The 22,844-nt window shown below is 39.7% G+C and overlaps 1 protein-coding gene across 3 annotated transcripts in view; it reads left to right on the forward strand.

Annotated features, from left to right (window-relative positions):
- Positions 1 to 12,743: 12,743 nt before the first annotated feature.
- TTBK2 (tau tubulin kinase 2) overlaps positions 12,744 to 22,844 on the forward strand; it is a 150,662-nt gene continuing 140,561 nt past the window's right edge. Inside the window, exons 1-2 of one of the 3 annotated variants that reach the window (XM_054513569.2) lie at positions 12,744 to 13,107; positions 21,526 to 21,626. The gene's annotated coding sequence lies outside the window, so the exon portion shown is untranslated. The other 2 variants (XM_045900257.3, XM_064570584.1) reach the window with 2 other exon arrangements.

The raw sequence follows: 22,844 nt of genomic DNA on the forward strand, positions 1-22,844 counted from the left end.
CCCTAGATCACGACCTTAGCCGAAACTTAACCAACTGTACCACCCAGGCTCCCCTACAAGTGTTTTGTTTTAGATATATGATGTGCATTCATTTCTCTTGGAGACTACATGTGTATAAATATGTATGTGTATGTGTATATATTTAGTGATATATAATGAGATATGTAATGAAATGTGTGTGTGTTTTGTGTACTGATCCATGTTTAACCTTTTAAGAAATTGTCAAATATTTTCCCAAAGTTCCTCTTACTCCATATTCTTGTCAACACTTGGTATTGTCTGTCTTTTCAATTGTAGCCATTCTGGTGGGTATGTAATGGTAGCTCACTGTCTCATTAATTGTAATACTTTTTTTAGATGCTTTTGAAATTTACTATGTAGATGATAAATATATTTTTTTCTCTTCCCTTCCAGGATTTATACCTTATTTCTTCTCTTACAGGATGGGCTGGAGTATAGAGTGTGGTGGCTTAGTAGCAAGAGTGGAAAATGATCGTGAAGAGGTTTTTGTTTTGTTTTTTTTTTTTAAAGATTTTATTTATTTATTTGAGACAGAGAGAATGAGAGAGAGAGAGCACATGAGAGGGGGGAGGGTCAGAGGCAGAAGCAGGCTCCCTGCCGAGCAGGGAGCCCGATGCGGGACTCGATCCAGGGACTCCAGGATCATGACCTGAGCCGAAGGCAGTTGCTTAACCAACTGAGCCACCCAGGCGCCCCCGTGAAGAGTTTTGTAAGTGATGCTAAGGGCAATGAGGAATCACTAGTATTTTTTCATAGATGAATAATGTGGTCGAATTTGCATTTAGCAAAAGCCCTCTGGCTATAATGTGGAAAAAATAAAGACACCAGGGAAGGCCAGTTAAAAGGCTCCTGAAGTAATATAGATAAGAGGTGAGTGACCTAAGCTAGGAAAGTGGCAATTGGAGTGGAGAAGAATTGATTTTTAAAAAATAAAGTATGTCCAGGGGCGCCTGGGTGGTAAGAGAGATGACAAAAGCAGAAAATTTGAATGAATTATGCAAAAAGCAGATGACTTTTGGAGGATGTAACTCACTGAGCTCACCTAAGGCCTCAATAGCCCGAGGACTGCCTCCTTCTACCACTTCCCACATTGCTCTTGGTTTTCTTTCCTTTTGCCCTGAACTCTCCCCTTGTCTCATCGCCTTAGTGGATACCCCATGGCTTAGAGCTATGATTTCATCTCTAGGTGAAAAAATTTTTAAATTTATGTGTCCATTCTTGACCTCAGGCTGCATTTCCAACTTTTTACCTGGTAGTGCTGCTGGACCTTTGAGCTCAGAGTCTAAAATCAAACTCACCCTTGGCCCCAAACCAGTTCTTCTTCCTGCTTTTTAAATTTCTGTTAAAGATACCACTATTCTCCAAGTCATGCAGTTTTGACATCGAAATTATCTTTGACTCTTCCTTCCACAGGAAATAGCTTGGCAAACTGGCCAAGTCTCATCAACTGTTTCTTCTGATTATTCTCTGCTCTGTACTCTCACCTCCCCATTTCAGGCCCTTCTTCCATCATTGCGAGAACAGTTGCAGTGGCCTCTTTGCTGGTCTTCTTTCTCTAGTTTCTCACTTTTGTGAATTAATTCTGCATATCATCACAAATTTAATCTTCCTAAGCACAGATCTGGTAATATCTCTGATTGATACAGTGGCTTCTCAGTAGCAACCCCAAAATCTTCGATGGCTCATGAAACTCAAGAGCCTCTAAAACATGGCTCCAGGTTATTCTGGTTGTTTTTTCCCCCTTCCTTTGCAACCAGCTATGCTCTGACTTTTAGCCAATTTGTAAGAATAATTTTAACAAGTACTTAAAATTTCCCATTTCATCTCTACTCCTTGAGTATGAGCTGTAGATAGTGACTTTCTTCCAAACAATACAGTATGAAAGGAAGGAAAAAAGAATACAGTGGAGAAAACTGATAAATCCTAGCTCAGCCAGGTGATCAAGGTCAGTATCAATAGTGATAAATCATGTTGGTAGTAGGTATCTTGGATATGATGTGATAAAAATGGCAACTTACGTGCCTTTCCTCCCAAAAACCCTTAATAATAGGAAAAACATCAGACCAATTCCAAAAGAGAGGCATCCCTCAAAATACTTGACTAGTACTCCTCAAAACTGTCAAAACCATCAAAACCAAGGCTGTCATAGCCAAGGAAACCCTAAAGAAATGACATGTAAATAGAATGTGGTACCCTAGATGGGATCCTAGAGCAGAAAAATAAAATTAGGTAAGAATTAAGGAAATCTGAATAAACTATTAACTTCAGTTAACAATAATGAATCAATATTTTATTAATTAATTTTACAAATGTGCCATACAAACATAAGCTGTTAATAACAAGGAAAACTGGATGAAAAGATACATGAGAACTTTCTGTACTACCTTCTTAATTTTCCTATAAATCTAAAACTATTTCAAAGAATAGTCTATTTTTAAATCTTATTTCCAAATAAGTATTACACAATCATCAAAAAGAATGAGGCAGATTTTTATGCACTAATATTGAAGAAACTCTAAGAAAATATTGAAAAAAGCAAGTTGCCGAAGGAGCGCATCAAATCTGCTTGCTGTTTGTATAAAGAAAAAGAATTGATAGCTGTATTTGTTTGCAGACGGGCAAGAAAGCTACACAAGAACCCAGTAATTAGAGTAGGTGGACTGAGTGGCTGGGAGTCATGCATGGGAAGGAAGCTTACTCTTCACAATATACTGTTTTACTACTTTTCAAATGTTGAACCATGTGAATCTATTTTCCATTAAGCAAACAAGCACACCAAACGACAAAACCAGGGGGAAAAAAGATGGTCTGCCAAATCCTCCCTCTGACATTTTTAGTCAGAGTGGATGAGCATTTTTCCTGTCAGGAGAGAATAGGGCGAAGGCAGCTGAGAATAAGCCTTTGTAAGATCTTTTCAAGAGGAGTCTCTCGGCAGGTTTGTAAACACTGTGCAGTGAGGGACGTGAAAGCTGAGCCTTTCGCTCAGGCAGGTTAAGTTGCCCCATCCAGTGGCCTCCCCTGGATCTTGTCCCACCATCTTCCTTTTAAATGTTAGCTTTTCACCAGGTTCCAATTTTGCCCTCTGCCTTCTTTCTGTGTATGCTCTTCCTTGTGGATTTCATCCATGAGAGACATTGATTCTAATTAGGGGCAGGATCAAATGACAAAAGAGAGAGAGAAACTAAAACTATGGGCTGAACAGCAGCTAATATTGTTTGAAGCTCAGTTTTATGGTCTATGAGGGCTTCACACTTGGGGGAGTTGGCGTACAGTAGTTTAAAGGTGTATTTGTTTATTCCTGGATTCCTGTCATTCTTTTGCTTAGTGTGTGTGCATGACTCTGGGCTAGGCCCTGTGCAAAGGTTAGCAAGTTTACTCCTGCTGAGTGGGGCCTTAAAATTTGGAAAAGGCCAACACAGTTAGTGACCAATGTATACTACGGTACAAAGTCAAATCAACAATTAGAGGAGTTTCAAAATTAGGCCGGTTTGAATTTTTTTAAGTTGTTGGTTATAATTCTTAGCAGATACGGAAGAAACCATGGGGATTCTTGAAGGAATCCTGAACTTCTAACATAAAATTAAATGACTGATGCAGAAAGGACAAAAGCAAGAATATATCAATGAATAATATAATGAATGCAAATTAAAAGTTGCAAGAAAATTTGAGAGTGAACTCAAGTGTTACTTTTTCCAGGAAGCTTTTCTTAACTCTCCCTGTGGTAGGCAGAATAATGTCCCTTCTCTTCACAAGCTGTTCATTACTATCCAGGAATGTACAAATATGTTACCTTACATGGCAAAAGGGTATCTGTTGATGTGATTGAGGTTGTGGACCTTGAGAAGGGGAGATTAGCCTGGCTTATCCAGGTGGGCCCAGTCTAATCACATGAGTCCTTAAAAGTGGAAGAGGAAGATAGAAGAGTGGGTCAAAGGGATGAGCCATGAGGACTTTGCCTAATGGTGGCATTGACTTTGAAGATGGAGGAAGAGGGTCAAGATGTGGGCAGCCTTTAGAAGCTGAAAAAAACAAGGGATCTGATTTTCCTCTTGAGCCTCAGAAAAGGAACTGAGGCCTGCTGACACCTTGATTTTAGCCCAGTGAGACCCGCTTTGGACTTCTGACTTATAGAACTCTAAAATAATAAATTTATGTTGTGTTAAGCCACTATGTTTCTTGTAATTTGTTGTATCAGCCTAGAAAACTAATACATTCCCCTCAGCCCTGGGTAGAACTGAACAATCCCTAAATTCACATCCCCAGTGGATCCCATGGAGACATCTACCAGAGAAGATCCATTTCCAAAATGGCTCACTAACATGTTTGTGAAATTTTTTTTCAAATAATCTATTGTGAATATTTTCAAACATACCTCAAAGTTGAAAGAACTTTACAGCAATCATCTATATACCTAGATTCTACCAATAAAAATTTACTACCTAGGGGCGCCTGGGTGGCTCAGTCATTAAGCGCGTCTGCCTTCGGCTCAGGTCATGATCCCAGCGTCCTGGGATCGAGCCCCGCATTGGGTTCCCTGCTCTGCGGGAAGCCTGCTTCTCCCTCTCCTGCTCCCCCTGCTTGTGTTCCCTCTCTCGCTGTGTCTCTGTCAAATAAATAAATAAAATCTTAAAAAAAAAATTTACTACATAGATTCTACCAGTAATAATTTACTATCCTTGCTTTATCATATATCTACCCATCTATCCATCCCTCTATTCTTCCATTGATCCAACTTATTTCTTAGATGCATTTCAAAGTAAATTGCAGATAGGAATGCACATCCCCCTATATACTTCAGCATGCATGTAATTAGCTAGACTTCAATATTTGTTTACAGTTTTTTCCTTTGGCTATAAAATTTGAATGCAATGTACACATCTTATGTGTATATTCACTGAGTTTCGACAATATGCACCTGTGGAACTCAAAGCCCTGTCAAGATATGGAACATCATCATCACCCTTCATCCCCTGCCAGCCAATCCCTTCCCCCATTTCCTCAGAGATTGTAATCATTGTTGTAAAATTTCTTTTACCATAGATTAGTGTGTCCTGTGCTACAGCTTTATGTAACTGGGAGAATTTAAACTCTTTTCTGTGAGACGTTTTCATATAAAGAGAATCGTGTGAACTTTTTTGTGTAAGGTTTCTTTCCTTCAGCCTATTACTGTTGAGATTAGTCCATGTTGTTGTGTGTGTCGGTTCCTTCTTATTGATTAGTATTTCATTTATGAATACAGCACAGCTTGTTATCCATTCTCTTATTGGTGGACACTTGGGCTTTTTCTGACTTTGGGCTCTTCTCAATAAGGCCGCTCTGAACATTCTTGAATTGGTCTTTTTGCAAACACACATTTTCATTTCTCTTGGGTAAATATCTAGAAATCAGATTGCTAAAAATAGGGTAAATGTATGTGCAGTTTTAAAGAAACCTCCAGATATTTTTCCCCAATGTGGATGTGCCATTTTATATTTCAACGAACAATGTATGGGAGTTCTGGTTGCTCCACATCCTCAAACATTTGATGCTGTTAGTCTTTCTTAAATTTTAGCCATGTGGTATGTTATTTGGCCCATTTTTTGTTCTCCCCCATAACCTGGATTTTTAAGGTTTTTTTTTAATATATTCCAGATATTAGCTCTTACAGGTGATAAACATTCTAAATATTTCATCTTAGTCACTTTGACTTTCTTTAAGCTGTTTCATGCCATGGAAAGATATTTAAAGTTTTTTGTAGTAGTTTTTCAATTTTTTTTCATTACATTTGGATTTTGAGTCATAGTTTAAAAGCTGCTTTTCACACCCAGGCTCAAAGGAATCCAGCCATTGTATAGTTTCATTGTTTACATTTAGATCTCTAATCCATTTGGACTTTATTTCTGACTGCGATCCAATTTTATTATTATATTTTTCAAGTCGCTGTTTGATTGTCTGAACACAATTTCAATAAAGATCTATCCTTGTTTCACCTCTTTGAGATGTTACTTTTATCATATATTAAGTGTACTTGAGTCTATTTCCAAACTCCCTATTCCAGTCAACTAGGATTAAAGGTTTTAAATTTTAATTTTTTCAGCAATGGATTTCTTAAAAATCTGTGTGAGCAAGTAAAATGAAGCTTCAATTTACTAAACAAACAAACAAACAAACAAACAAACAAAAACACACCGAAGTATAAGGATGGCATCTTTCTGCAGGAGGGTAGGCTAGAGCTCATCTTCAACTGAATCTAGACACCCCCCACTTCCTTGCAACCCTGAATTAACCAGAGCAAGCTTACGGACACACATTGATGGGATGCAGTGCTGAGAATAGGCAGGGACTCTATTTGAATTCTGTGTATAAAGACAGGCTGGCCCAGGAACCTACAAAGTCCAGTTTCTGGCTCTAGTCTATTGTTACTTGTTCTAAAGTAAATTTAGTAGGATTTTTCTCTTTTCTCTCTCTTCTGTGACCTCCGAACTGGGATTTTTTTCTTTGTCATTTGTTTTTTAATAATCACCCTTTGTTGTTTCTGGGTAGGAATTAAGGAAAATCAAAGAGTAATGTATAGTTATCTTCATACAAAAGATACAGAAAAAGGCAAACCGACAGGTGTTGATAGCACTTGTTTGGAAGTTAATAGCACTTGTATTTTTGTATTCTTAGTATTTTGTATTATTTTCTACTATATTTAACTTTTTGCATTGCATTCATTCATTTAAAAATACTGAGTGTGGGGCGCTGGGTGGCTCAGTCAGTTAAGTGTCCAACTCTCTCTCTTTCTGTTTTTTTAAGCAGAGAGAGAAAGAGTGAGCACAAACAAGGGGAATGTCAGGCAGAGGGAGAAGCAGGCTCTCTGCTGAGCAAGGAGCCCAATGCGGGGCTCAGTCCCAGGACCTTAAGATCATGACCTGAGCCAAGGGCAGCCGCTTAACCAGATGAGTCACTCAGGCATCCCTAAGTGTTGAACTCTTGATTTCAGCTCAGGTCATGATCTCAGAGTCCTGGGATTGAGCCCCGAGAAGGGCTCATCACTCAGTCAGTGGGGAGTCTGCTTGAGGATTCTCTCTCTCTCTCCCTCTCCCCCTTGTCCCCGTGCACTCTCTCTCTCTCAAATAAATAAATAAATCTTTAAAAAAATTAAAAAATAAAAATACTGAACATATTTAATAGATACAGAGTAAAGAAAGTATGGAAAATATGCAGTATAAGAAATGATTCTTCTATACTTACAGAAAGAAATGATATATGTACAAAAACTATGATTCAAAGTTATCTATATAGGAACCACATCTAATATTTTTGAATCCTCCATAGGATATCATCCAGCAGTATCTTTTTTGTAGATACCCAATAAAGTTTTGGAAATTTTATTTGGCATCTGCAAATATATTTTATTTTGCAGAACATACAATGACCAAATACCACCACCAGAAAAATATTTTTAAAGATCATCTTGGTCACCATCATCATCAGGTTTCTAAAAATTATAAAAATCCCTAGTCACCGGATAGTCTGCTTTGGTCCGTTAAGATAGGAGACGAGACCATTCAGGGCACCTGGGGGGCTCAGTCAGTTAAGTGTCTGCCTTTGGCTCAGGTCATGATCCCAGGGTCCAGGGATCGAGTCCCTGCTCAGCAGGGAGTCTGCTTCTCCCTCTCCCTCTGCTCGTGCTTTCTCTCTCTCAAGATAAATAAAATCTTTAAAAAAAAAAAAAAAAAGACCATGAAAGACAGGAGAGACTAAGGAACTTTGACAGACTGGAAAACACAAAGAAGACAGGAAACTAATGCATTGTGGCATCCTGGATTGGGTCCCTGGAGTGGAAGAAGTATATTAGTGGTAAACTGGTGACATCCAAATAAAACTGACAGTTTAGTTAAGAGTATTATACTAAACTTAATTCTCAGTTTTGAGAATTTTACTAAGGTTATGAAGGATGTTGGGGAGTTGGGGATTACTGGAAGTAATCATGGGAACTTTCTGAGTTAATTTTGTAACTCTTAATAAAGCCCAAAATTATTTTAATAAAAGTTTTTTAAAGTTGAAAAAAAAAAAAAAAAGACTGTTTGGCTTTATTTCAATACAGGGGCAGTGGAATAGTATGATCACTAGGGTGCGCTATTAGCATCCTCAGCCAGTCAGCCTCTGGGCAGCAGAGCCTGAAAATCATAGAAAGTTCGTGGTCCAGTGTTTCCAGAAGCTTATTGCTGGACCAGACTGAAAGTCACTGAACTTCTTCCACACTGTCACAGGCACACATCAGGAATCACAACATTACTTCGCCACTTTCACATTTGAAAATTTTAAGTATACAACCATGCTATGCTACTGAATGACCTTGCAACAAAGAAGAAACCTAGAAGGCTGAGCAAATATGTATAGAATTAACTGTTCTAAAGGGATAAAACTTGGAAAACGTTAACTGTTAACATTCAATGGTATAGTTGTTTCGTATTTCATAAAAGTTAGGCATAAACAGGAAGTAGATCAAGAAATAACATAGTAAATATTTTGTAAAGGCAAACATTTAGTTTCTTTTCTAACTTTACTAGTTTTTTTTTTTTTAAGATTTATTTATTTGACAGAGAGCGACACAACAAGAGGGGGAACACAAGCAGGGGGAGTGAGAGAGGGAGAAGCAGGCTTCCTGCCGAGCAGGGAGCCTGATGCGGGGCTCCATCCCAGGACCCTGGGATCATGACCTGAGCCGAAGGCAGATGCTTAACGACTGAGTCACCCAGGTGCCCCTAATTTTACTAGTTCTATTTTTTTTTTTAATTTTACTAGTTCTAATCAGGGTTAATCTTCCCTGATATAATGCTCTATTTTAATCATCATCAAACACACACTGATATTCAGTATGTTAAAAGATAATAGATACAGGGGCGCCTGAGTGGCTCAGTCGGTTGAGTGTTGGACTCTTGGTGTCTGCTCAGATCCTGATCTCATGGGTCGTGGGATCTAGCCCCACATCGGGCTCTGTGCTCAGTGGGAGTCTGCTTGGATATTCTCTCCCTCTGTCCCCTCCCCCGCTCTCTCTCTAATAAATAAATCTTTTTAAAAAAAGATAATAGATTCATATACTCAAAATTGAGATTACCTTGCCTTATGTCCCTACTCCCAGATTTCTCTTGCTTATTTCTTTTTGAAATTTAAAAAATTATAAAGCTTTTCACAACAAAATAAAAGTTGAAGTTTTCAAAAACACAAATACTTGATTTGGCGTGAATGTATCTCTGTCAAAATGAGAATGCAGCTAACACTGGCTTAAAGAGACCATGCTCTCAGAGGACCCCAAGGATTTGACTGACCTGTAGGCTATAGCTTACTGACTCCTGTTCTAGAGCATCTATATGTGCCACAGAATATTCCTCTTTCAGAGCAGTTATTGCAATGCATTGTAATAGGATTTACATGTTTGCTGACCCATTGTGAAACAGGGACTGAGTTTATTCATATTTGTTTCCCCAGTACCTAGCAGAGTAGTTGGCATTAATAGGTCCTAAAATTTTTTGTTTAGTGGATTAAGCAAGATTCAAATAGAAACTCATAAGATTGATGAAAAATTTAAAAAACAGGGCTGTTTCCTGGTTTGTGGAAACACTTGAGCACCGGTCCACTATTGTTCATGTTTCAAAGGACTGTGCAGTTTTAAAAAACAGATTTGAGATATATTTCACATACCATACAATCCACCCATTTAAAATACATAATTCTGAGATTTGTTGTTGTTGTTGCGGTGTAATTGACATAACATTATACTGGTATCAGGTGTACAACATGAGGTTTGTTTTTGAAGAGACAGCAAGCAAAAGGGAAGGGGTCACATTTCCTTGACTTGCACACTGGTTTATACTGTGGTGTTCATGTGTTGTCCTTTTTTTTTTTAAGATTTTATTTATTTATTTATTTAAGTGGGGGGCGGTTAGAGGGATAGGAAGGGAGAGGGATAAGCAGACTCCCCACTGAGCACAGAGCTGGACATGGGACACGGGAAGTGGGATTCAATCTCAGGACCCTGAGATCATAACCCTGAGATCATGACCTGAACCGAAACCAGGAGTCTGTTGCTCAACCGACTGAGCCACGCAGTCACCCCTGTTGTCCTTTCTTCTTTTTAATTAAAGATTTTAATTTTTGTCAGAGAGAGAGCACAAGCAGGGGGAGTGGTAGGCAGAAGGAGAGGGAGAAGCAGACTTCCCTGCTGAGTAGGGAGCCCGATGCGGGACTTGATTCCAGAACCTGAGATCATGACCCCAGCCGAAGGCAGACGCTTAACCAACTGAGCTACCCAGGCGTCCTGTCCCCTGTTGTCCTTTTGATAATGATGTAAATAACCCATTTAGATCGTTTCCTGTTTGGATTAGGGGTAAGTTAGAAAGTGGTAAATCAATGGGTGTCTAAAGATGGGTAGAGGTAGCCACAAATGGAGAAAAGGAGAAAGAAAAAGGTTCTCAAATATGTTATTTATTCTGTGCTGGGAGAAAAGAAGCAGTGTTGAAAGGGTATTATGCTCTGGGTGGGGAATCAGTATAAATCTGAAATTTGCTCATTATCCTTGGAGATGCTCTAAGACTGATCCTAGGATGAGGCTCATTCTTTTTTTTTTTAAAGATTTTATTTATTTATTTGAGACAGAGAGAATGAGAGCACATGAGTGCTCTCTCTCTCTCATTCTCTCTGTCTCAAATAAATAAATAAATAAAAATCTTAAAAATAAATAAATAAATAAAATAGTAATTCTGTGAATACATTAATCAAAACCCTTTTGGGGGTACCTGGGTCGTTCAGTTGGTTAAGTGACTGGCTCTTGATTTCAGCTCAGGTCATGATCTCGGCTCAGATCATGATCTCAGGATTGTGAGATGGAGCCCCCCTGTCCCCAGGCCTCTGCCGTGCTGAGAGTGGGGCCTGCTTATGATTCTCTTTCTCCCTCTCCCTCCACCCCTCCCCAGACCCCCCCCAGACCCCCCCCCCCCAGCGGGCACACACACACTCTCTCTCTCCCCCCTCTTAAAAAAAACCAAAAACCCAAACCAAACAAAAACCTTATCCATGATAGCAGAGATTATATCTGGGTAGCTTGAAGAGAACACTGTATTTGCTGAGTGAAAAATACTCTCTTTGAATAGGGAATAGCTATTTGAAATATTGCCAGGCATAATTTCAATGAATCTGGACTTTTTTCCCCCTAAAAACTTATTTAAAGAAAAGCATTTGCAGAAACCCTAATCCCTTCCAATTCAAATTACTTGCCCAGTCAATATTGTGAACTATAGTCTGTGAGACAAAATAATGGGAAAAACAACTTGTGGTTTTAATCAGTGGAAAGGAAATGATTTGGCATCTTCTTTAAGTTTGAATAGAACAAGATGAGCTGCATCATCAATTGCCTTTAATGTACACTTTGTCCTGTTTTTCATCCAAGGATTTAGACATGACAGACAGTCGAGGTATCTGCTGTTTTTTAAAGAATGTCGAGAGGCTGTGGCATTTCCTGAACAAGAAGAAACAGATTCTATAACAGTTCAGAGATTGAATATAGGATTTATATTTAACCTTTCCATACTCCTAATTAATCAGCTTTAATCATAATGTCACTTGAGTGAAGAAAAAGATTTAAAATAAAATGAAGCTCACAAGTCATTGCATATTTTCAGTCCCTTGATTATTAAGTAAAAAAAGCATTGGGCACAGGAGTAAACTTAAGAGACCTGAGTTTTGGTTCTGCCAGTAGTTAGTTTTATAGCCTTGGAAAGTTGTTAAATCTCTTTGAGACTTTTCTTCTGTAAACTGGTGGGTGAGGATGGGAGAGGTTTAATCTTAAGGTTTCCTCTTCACCAAAGAGCTTGACACAATCAACACCTAATACAAATTCATCCCACACAACCTCTTTGCTCTGCTCTCCTCGTTTTTCCTTGAAAGTCTTCGAGGGACTCCCGCATTCCCGCGCTTAGATTCCCAAACTGGTGCTCGCAGGGGATGCTCATTGAACCCTTCGCTGGGGTGTTTTAAAAAGGGAAGGAAATCTCATTCTTCATGGGTTGCAGAAACCGTAAGGATACTTCGGGCTCCAGGCTGGTATTCTTTTCTGGAGGTCTCCGTCTCCTTTCCTCCTTATACCTTTAGGCCTCTCCCTAGTGATTAGCTTCTTGTTAGGCGGTTCTGGGGACAGCGCCAATTTGTCAGATCCTGGCAGCTCCGGTTCTGAGGAGGTGGCATGGTAGGGCCTCACGATTTGGGGCCCTTCTTCGTGACTGTCTCAGTGTGTAAATTCGTAATGTAACAACGCATTTCCGATTTTTTTCCAAAAAGCCCAATCCTGGGGTCACAATCATGCCCCTATAAGCAAGTTAACTACTGAGCTAGGAGGACACCACTGTGCGCCAACCACTAGTCTCAGAAGCTCTACTTCTTGACTCGGGACCGGCGGGTAGTTGCGGCTGTGGCTGGAACTACAAGGCCCAGAATTCCGGCGCACATGCGCGCTGCCATTGTGATGCTCCTTTCCCGGTAACTCGCCCTCTCAGGCAAACCTGAAGATAGCGGCAATTCTCCGGTGGGGGGCGGAGACGCTCCCTGCCTGACTCTCCGCCCACTTCGTGATAGGCAATGGGACCAGCCAACCGACGTGGCGGGCCCGGGACGCGCTCTCCAATCAGCACCTGTGGTGGGGAGGTGGGCGTGCGTACTGGCAGGGCAGGTGGGCTAGGCTGTGTCGGGTTGCGAAGGGGGAGAATAACGTCGGGTCGGGTCAGCGGGCGCTGCAGTAGTCGCCGCAGCGGCGATGGGAGCGGTGGGGACGAGGCGGGGGCGGCGGCGGCAGGAGGAGGAACAGGGGCTGGCACAAGAGCAGCGGCTGGGGGCGGCCAGCAGCAGCATTAACAGCAGCCGCCGCCGCCGCCAGTAAACGCGGAGGGTACCCGAGGGGACTGCCAAGCCGGCCGGCCCTCGAAGCCGCGCTCGGGTCCCGCCGCACTCGGCGGCGGGGGATGGGCAGGCGGCGGCGGTCCCGCCTGCCGAGGGTTGATATCTGCGGGTCCTGGCCCTGAGCTGGATCCGAGCCCTCCGCCCGAAATCCCTGCGTCCGCCACGGCCCAGGTAGGACACACCCCCCCGAGCCCCCAGGTCGCTGCTGGGGCGCACCGGGCCCCGCCCTCCCCCAGTCCTGACCCCCTCCTCCGGCCGCACCTCTCGCGGAGTGACCGACCCTGGTGCGGAGGGGAAGGGTACGAGAGACTCCTCGGTCGCTGCCCACGCCCTGGGCTTGTGCCAGACCTAGTCACTCCACCTCGGAGACCTTCTGCTTCTGCCCCCTTTCCCCGAAGGCTTGTGCCCCGTTTCCCGAGAAGCTTTTGGTGTCTTCACTGAACTTGGGAGGGTCACGAAGCTTCGTCTGTTTCTCTCTCTGTGGGTGACCCACATATTACTTGTATTCGTGCTGTTTCTGGTACCAGGACTGAACACAGAGAATTCTCAGGATACACCAAGCGCTTCTTTCGCACTCCGCTTCCCCAAATATAGTAGAAGGGGGCATGGGACTCTACAGTGCTCGCTGTGTAGTAACGACGATGAAGGCCATGACTTTTTGGTACTTAAGGTTCGAAGTAATGACCTGAGGGACTTGCCCGTCATTTGCCTTGACTAAGATGATGTTGACACTCTGGGATGCTGTGGGAGGGACAAAAGACTCCACACATATGTAATGTCAACTCAGGGAAGTAAATAATCCCCTGGGATGCCAGGATACTTTATCGCACAGTGAAGTTAATTTTGTTTCAGCGTGGCAGCATTAGAGGTAAAAATGACATTGAGTTGTACTTTGCTTTGAATTAAAGTTGATAGGTGGCAGCAATCCCGGTATTAACTCTTCTCATCCTTAGCTTTAGAAATTGTTCTTGCTTTGAACATTAAAGAGGGCAGTTTTCTTTTAACCTGTGTATTATGTAAAGATGTTCTGGTATTCAATAGAAATTGAGATTTTGTATGCATGTGTGAGGATCACATTATTATGAATGGGCGCATGTACATACGCAGGGAGGATCCACTCAGTGTGTTTTGTTACAGTGTTTGGTTCTGAGCCATTAATAACAGTTGCAGTGGTTTCCAAACACTGATTTCCCAGAATAGACCACAAAGATGTGTTTGCTGTTTTCTTTTGGCTAAATAGAATAGAGTAACGTTCTGTTTGGGGGAAAGGGGAAATAGGAGATTGATTTTAAAGTATTGAGGAAATTGAATGCCATGTATTATAAAGAAGGAGTAATGATGACAAATATTAGTAATATGAATAATCTTGAAGAATTAATATTAACTCTAGAAATTTTTCAAATAATGAGGACTTCCATGGCATATTGCAATCTATCAAATTGAAAAGATACCAAAAGGAATATTTAATTTAGAAGCTTATGTTTTCCTGTATGATACATTTTTTTTTTTTTTAAGATTTTATTTATTTATTTGACAGAGAGAGACAGCGAGAGAGGGAACACAAGCAGGGGGAGTGGGAGAGGGAGAAGCAGGCTTCCCGCCGAGCAGGGAGCGCGATGCGGGGCTCGATCCCAGGACTCTGGGATCATGACCTGAGCCGAAGGCAGACGCTTAATGACTGAGCCACCCAGGCGCCCCTGTATGATACATTTTTATCAAGGCACTGAAAGCGATGTTTGAAGCATGGTTATGAAGGAAAGTTTCTCTAGCACTTTTCCTTTATGATAGAATGTTAAGAAATGTTTTTCCTCTTTCAGTTTTAGACATATAAAGGAAATTGAAGTCCCTAGCTTCTTTAACTTAACTTCTAATATTAAATTGAAACAAATTTGATCTTCAGTAGGGGGCTAAGAATAATATATCTCGCTCATCTTGTACTATGGTTAATACATAATTTAGTGAATTCTCTATTGTACTGCATAGGACTTCAGATTTTGTGTCTTTTTTGACTTTAAAAAATACTGATTATTTTAATGCCTTAGGAAATCTTCATGAGATTAGGCTCATTTGCTTTAGCAAATTGAACTCAATTATGTAGGACTTCAAATGTCTTTAAATGTAGTGTTGGAAGTGAAGTTTGTATAATGTAGACAATTTTGAAGGTATTTTACATTAAAAAAAATGCACCAAAATGTGAGGATTGTAGTGATAGATTGTTGGTTTTTCAATGTAAATGAATGTTATGGAACTGAGTTCGCTATGATCATGGAATTTAACTTTGGCAGGGGCAGTCAATTCTTTGTTTTATAACTTTAAAAAGTAATATATAGAGATGAGAACTTGACTGCCACTCGAGAGAGACTTTGACCTGGAGCCACCCAACTAAGACACTCTTAGATTCCTAACCCTTAGAAACTCTGTGAGTTAATGAATGTTTGTTGCCTTTAAAAAAAAAAAAAAATACATAAGGGAAAAGGTTTAATGACCATATTGAACTAGTGTGGGCTGAATTGATTTGCAAAATAAAACAGGCTTTGAGAATTAATGGAGAATGTAGCTTACTTCCTTCCCCACTTAAAAAAAAACTCCTATAGAAAAATTCTTTAGGGGGGCCTGGGTGGCTCAGTCAGTGAAACTTCCCACTCTTGATTTAAGCTCAGGTGGTGATCCTCAGAGTCATGAGATCCAGCCCTGTGTCAGGCTCCACACTGAGCATGGAGCCTGTTTAAGATTCTCTTTCTCCCGCTCCCTCTGCCCCTCTCCCATTTGTGCTGTCTGTCTCAAAAAAAAAAAGAAAGAAAAGAAAATCATTTTATAGACGTGTGGCAAGCAGCTTTACAATTTGAGCATATGGGGTGCCTGGCTGGCTCAGTCGGAAAAAATGCAGCTCTTGATCTCAGGGTCATGAGTTTGAGCCCCATGTTGGGTCTAGAGATTACTTCAATAAAACTTTAAAATAAAACCTTAAAAAAAAAGACAATTTGAGCATATGTTACTCAAAAATATTCTAGTAATGTATTCTTTTTTTTTTTCTCTCTTTTTGAGGTTTTTTGCGAAATACTCAAAATATGCTGGAGGTTTGTCAGTTTATTTGATTAGTAATATTGCAGGACATCTTCAATATTTTAAAATTTTTGAAATTAAATTTTTTTGTTATCCAGTATATGGTAAACAATAGTGATGGCAGTGGTAGATTCCCCACGCCCCAGGCTTTAGTGGCTAGAATCCTTGTGTTGAAAATACTTTTATAGCTTTTATTCTATAAAATACTTAGTGTTTCAGGTTAAATGTCTTATTTCCATGTTTGATATGAGAGCCTTTAAGTATATATGAAAAAGTTGAGGTTTTTAGAACTGAATTTTCAGCATATGTACAACACATATAGTATTACCACTCAAAAGTTTCTATCTTCCTTAATATGTGGTGATCTTTGATTGTAGATTTAAAATACAGGGCGCCTGGGTGGCTCAGTTGGTTAAGTGACTGCCTTCGGCTCAGGTCATGATCCTGGAGTCCCTGGATCGAGTCCGCATCGGGCTCCCTCCTCGGCAGAGAGTCTGCTTCTCCCTCTGACCCTCCCCCCTCTCATGCTCTCTCTCTCTCATTCTCTCTCTCAAATAAATAAAATCTTTAAAAAATAAATAAATAAAATAAAATACAGATTGAGGGGCACCTGACTGGCTCAGCTGGTAGAACATGTGACTTTTTTAAAAAATATTTTATTTATTCATTTGAGATAGAGAGAGAGAGAGAGAGCGTGAGCAGGGAGAGAGGCAGAGGGAGAGGGAGAAGCAGGCTTCCCGCTGAGGCTCTATCCCAGGACCCTGGGATCATGACCTGAGCCAAAGGCAGACGCTTAACTATCTGTGCCACCCAGGCGCCCCAAAGAGCATGTGACTCTTGATCTCGGGGTTGTGACTTTGAGCCACATGTTGGGTCTAGAGATTACTTTAAAAAATAAAAGTCTTCAAAATACAGATTGAAATTAAATTATTTACATAATGTGAATGTCAATTTTGCCAGACCATTTCATCTTTTAAACAGGGTGATTTTTAAGCAGATTTCTTGGTATATATTTATTTATTTTATATGACTATGGTAGACATAATTATTCTTCTTTTTGTAATTATTTTATATGTTCTTTTTTTTTTAAAAAAGATTTTCTATTTATTTATTTGACAGAGAGACAATGAGAGAGGGAACACAAGCAGGGGGAGTGGGAGAGGGAGAAGCAGGCTTCCCGCGGAACAGGGAGCCAGCTTGACGTGGGGCTCGATCCCAGGACCCTGGGACCATGACCTGAGCCGAAGGCAGTCGCTTAACCGACTGAGCCACCCAGGTGCCCCTATTTTATATTTTATATGTTCCTGATTCTTAATTGAACTTTGTAAACGTTTGCAAACATTCTGAAATTTTTCCCATGTTTTGTTTTACCTTTGTATATAAGATTCTTGATGTTTTGGGATGTTGATAGTTCTCTTAGGTTAGGTTAGATATTGTATTATGAAATTTGCTTTCACTTTGATCAGAGTAAAGCTTCCCATGGTAAAAATGAAGTGTTCTTTGAAAAGAATCTGAGGTGTTTTAGTGTCTTCTGAAGAAGGGCGGTGGTGGCTTCTTGGCTCCCTCTGGTAAGCTGTCAAGATTTAACCTAACCTTGTTTTGTTTTGTTTTAAAGATTTTTTATTTATTTATTTGACAGAGAGAGAGAGAGAGAAGAGAGAACAAGTAGGCAGAGAGGCAGACAGAGGGAGAGGGAGGAGCAGGCTCCCTGCTGAGCAGGAAGCCTGATGCGGGACTCGATCCCAGGACCCTGGGATCATGATCTGAGCCGAAGGCAGCTGCTTAACCAACTGAGCCACTCAGGCGCTCCTTAACCTAACCTTGTTTTAAGAATCAGTATTTTTTTTTTTTACAGAAAGTTTGCAACTTTATTGAAAATAAGAATCAGTATTTTTAAATGTTTGAATTAGAAAACTTATTTGCCGTTGTATGTGTTTCTACCAAAATGCTTTTTATCATTATTTTGTTTTGTTTATTCATTGACATATGTAGTTGATATACAATGTTACATTAGTTTCATATGTACACAACTCTATATGTTATCTTGTGCTCACCGCAAGTGTAGCTACCATCTGTCCCCATACAGTGCTATTACAGTACCATTCACTGTATTCCCTATGCTGAACCTTTTTTCCCATGACTTATTCCATAACTGGAAGCCTGTACCTCCCACTCCCCTTCACCTATTTTGCCCATCCCCCATGTGGCAATCATCACTTTGTTCTTTGTATTTATGGGTCTGTTAATGCTTTTTTGTTTATTTGTTTGTTTTGGTTTTTTGGTTTTTGGATTCCACATATAAGTGAAATCATACGGTATTTATCCTTTTCTGTCTGAATTATTTCACTTAGCAAAATACTCCCTAGGTCCATCCACGTTGTCACAAATGGCAAGATCTCATTCTTTTTTATGGCTGAATAATATTCTATCATGTATATATACCACTTTTTCTTCATCCATCTATGGATGGACACTTGGGTTGCTTCCTTTTATCCTTGTCTTTTTTTCTTTCTGCAGTTTCTAGGTAATTGCCTTTTTTAAAAAGTGATTTTGCAGGCGCCTGGGTGGCTCAGTTGGTTAAGCAACTGCCTTAGGCTCAGGTCATGGTCCTGGAGTCCCGGGATCGAGTCCTGCATCAGGCTCCCTGCTCGGCAGGGGGTCTGCTTCTCCCTCTGACCCTCCCCCCTCTCATGTGCTCTCTCTCATTCTCTCTCTCTCTCAAATAAAAAAAAAAAAATCTTTAAAAAAAAAGTGATTTTGCATGGTTTCCCTTGTTTATCTAAATACTGTATTTTGTCTGACATTTAGTTTTCCGCATGTGTTGTATATTATGTATTAAGTTTGGGAAGCCCCTCTTTCTTTTTTTCTTTGATCCGCTAAGGGCTTCAGTTTCTAAAATACTTCAGAAATGGTTTTATCAGCATTTCCCAATGGCCAGGAAGGCAGAGATGAGGGGGAAGAAATAGGAAAAAATAAATAGCTAAAGAGATTCCTGCCTCTCATGAAATCTGATTTGAAAAAATCATCTGGAAACTAATTCGTATGGTAGATAGTAAACTAGATTAGGACTTCGATTCTGCTACATTTATTTAGCACTTAAAAAATTCAACATGTCCAAGACAAAAGTCAGCCCTCTTTCAAGTGCTTTAATTCTACAAACGAAGGTATTACTATTTAATCAGTCACCCAAGCTCAACAGTCTCATTATGTATATATGTTTTGGCTTCCTCTTTCCCCTGGTTCTGCTTGCACAAAATTTCTCCTTTTCATTTCCCTTGCTACCACCTTAATGTAGTAGCCTCTCTGCACCTCATTATCTCTCCTTAGAACTATTTTAATAGCTTTATCCGTTCGTTCGTTAAATATTTGTTACGCATCTACTGTGTTACTCTGCTAGGGGTTAGAGATTTGGCAGCGAAAAGGGCAAAAATAATGTTACTTTTAGAGCTTACAGTAGAGGGAGGGCAATCTGTTGTAGAGTAAGGAATTACAGGTGTTCAAGCATCATGAAGGGAAAATGCATGAACGTATTTACAGACAGACCTAACAGTCTCGGAAGTGGGTTCAGGGAAGTAGTCTTCTGTTTTGTCACCCACAGTTTATTCTACATTCTCTACCAGATTCCGAGGTTAGTAGATAATATTATAGGTGTAAGCAGTTAAATAATTAAAAATAATAAATAATAATAATATTTTTGATAATTAAATTTTAATAAAAATTTTTAATAAGAAAATGCTCACACAACTTTTGAAACAGCTTCAGACAAAATCCTTTCAGAACGCCAGAACACTTTGAAAAATTTGGTCCTACAGAGTCCACGTCTTCCTCCAATATGAGTTTCTACTTTGGGTTCTCCCAGGCTTCAATTGCTTGAGTATTGACAGAATTCCTATGTTATGTTTCACATTCTCTGCTTGAACCTCAGAAATTAGGACTAGGCATTACCAGTAGGAGGGTATGTATGGTTATAAGAAAGAGGTCTTCCAGGTAAGTAGAGAATTCTCTCTTAGCTAGAATCTAGCAGTTTATAGGTGAGTTATTAAATGTATAAGTAGGGGCGCCTGGGTGGCTCAGTCATTAAGCGCGTTTGCCTTCAGCTCAGGTCATGATCCCAGGGTCCTGGGATCGAGCCCCGCATCGGGCTCCCCGCTCAGTGGGAAGCCTGCTTCTCCCTCTCCTACTCCCCCTGCTTGTGTTCCCTCTCTCGCTGTGTCTCTCTCTGTCAAATAAATAAATAAAATCTTAAAAAAAAATAAATGTATAAGTAATTAGGATATAATTTTAATATCTTTATAAGTTTAAAATATATAATGCATTTATCAGAAAAAAAAATCCCTTATCATATGCTGGCACCTAATTTTGGATTAGAAAATAAGGTTAGAACTCTGGAAAACTGTATGGAGGTTCCTCAAAAAGTTGAAAATAGAGCTACCATACGATCCAGCAGTTGCACTACTGGGTATTTACCCCAAAGATACAAAAGTAGGGATCCAAAGGGGTACATGCACCCCGATGTTTATAGCAGCAATGTCCACAATAGCCAAACTGTGGAAAGAGCCAAGATGTCCATCGACAGATGAATGGCTAAAGAAGATGTGGTATATATATACAATGGAATATTATGCAGCCATCAAAAGGAATGAGATCTTGCCATTTGCAACGACGTGGATGGAACTGGAGGGTATTATGTTGAGTGAAATAAGTCAAACAGAGAAAGACATGTATCATATGATCTCACTGATATGAGGAATTCTTAATCGCAGGAATCAAACTGAGTGTTGTTGGAGTGGGAGGTGGGGTGGGAGGGATGGGGTGACTGGGTGATAGACACTGGGGAGGGTATGTGCTCTGGTAAGCGCTGTGAATTGTGCAAGACTGTTGAATCTCAGATCTGTACCTCTGAAACAAATAATGCAATATATGTTAAGAAAAAAAAAAGAAGAAGAAGAGGGTAGCGGGAGGGGAAGAGTGAAGCGGGGGAAATCGGAGGGGTAGACGAACCATGAGAGACGGTGGACTCTGAAAAACAAACGGGGTTCTAGAGGGGAGGGGGGTGGGAGGATGGGTTAGCCTGGTGGTGGGTATTGAGGAGGGCACGTTCTGCATGGAGCACTGGGTGTTGTGCACAAACAATGAATCATGGAACACTTCATCTAAAACTAATGATGTAATGTATGGGGATTAACATAAGAATAAAAAAATAAAAAAAATGTATGTTCCAAATTATCACACACACAAAAAAATAAAGAACCAAAAAAAAAAAAAAGAAAAGGTTAGAGCCATTAACCTCTTAAATTAATAAATGCTTACAAAATAAATGAATATAAACTGTTAATTATGCATCAAGATGAGATTTGAATGTATTATCATTTCTACTGTAACATATCATAGGACCTTAGATTACTTCATCTCTTTTCACCACAGTTTTGCATTTTTAAAAGGGGAAATTAATATACTTAAAATATAATTACAATGGAGATCATTACAGGGAAGTTTTCTGTATTGATGTTTTTTCCTTTGTTTTAGTGGGAAGATCATAGGTATAATGCTTTGTTTGGTTGATACGGTTACAGAAGATTTTACCCAAGGAATGGTCTTGTTTCGTGTTTTCATTACAATCTGGACATGTAAGTTACACCGTACTTTCTATAGTTGTTAGCGTTGTAGTCAGGGAGAATAGAACTAGATTGTTTACACTTTTATCCTGTTGTCAGTAATTGTAACCATACTGACTTGTAAAGTTTCTCTTTAATAGATATTTTACTTTCTTGAATATATTTATTGAACCCAGTAAGATTCCATGCTGCTGGAAGTGTAATTTACCTCCTGTAAAAGTTTAGAAGGAGCATTTGAAGTATGGGTGGTAACTAAATGTTCCTTTCCTTTTGCTATCAGCAAATAGGGTTATTCACAAATCTTCATCACTTTTTTTTTTTAAAGATTTTATTTATTTATTTGAGAGAGAGAGTGAGTGAGAGAGAGAGAGCCCAAGAAGGGGGGAGCAGGAGAGGGAGAAGCAGACTACCTGCTGAGCAGGGAGCCCGATGCAGGACTCAATCCCGGGACTCCAGGATCATGACCTGAGCCGAAGGCAGTCGCTTAACCAACTGAGCCACCCAGGCGCCCTTCATCACTTTTTAATAACCCTTTAGAGAGGCTCTTGCTAAAACCTGTGGGGTAAAACAAAAACAAAATCCTGTCGGTTTTATCCAATTCTTGACTCTTATTTCTGTTGTTTACATTAATATTATTAGATGTCTTGAAAACTTAACCTGTTGTGTAGTCTCTGAAAATTTGTGTCTGTATTTCAGCTTGTTTTAATACATAATTGAGATTATTTTTTATAATGTGAAAAATATATTATTTTGCCTTTTGAGATATATGAGATAGCCACTCTGCATCTAACTATATTTTTGGAATATAGATTATGTATTTTAAATATTATTTACATAATAAATCATGATTACTTTGAAAGCATCTGATCTTTCATTTTAATAATAGCGGGTGTTTAGTATATTTATAGTTTTCATCAGATTTGAAAAGATTTAAGACATTTCTCTTTAGATTTTTTTCCCCCTAAGCATGAAATCTTTCTGGGCCCAATAAGTGTATCTAGAAATTAAAATATCTACTAAAAGTGGAGAGAAACTTTATATAAGACAGTATGGTTACAGTAACTGACAACAAAGTAAAAGTGTAAACAATCTGTTCTTTCCTTCTGGGACTCCAGTTACATGTATGTTAGGCTTTTTGTTGTTAGCACTTAGCTAACTGATGCTGTGTTGGTTTGGTTTTTTTCTCTGTATGTTTAATTTTGGGTAGTTTTTTCCTCTTTCTTGAAGTTC

The sequence above is a fragment of the Mirounga angustirostris genome, unplaced genomic scaffold (assembly GCF_029215605.1).
Source record: "Mirounga angustirostris isolate CCGP_5_RB_7025 unplaced genomic scaffold, mMirAng1.0.hap1 SCAF_9, whole genome shotgun sequence".
In the NCBI taxonomy this organism is placed as follows: domain Eukaryota; kingdom Metazoa; phylum Chordata; class Mammalia; order Carnivora; family Phocidae; genus Mirounga; species Mirounga angustirostris.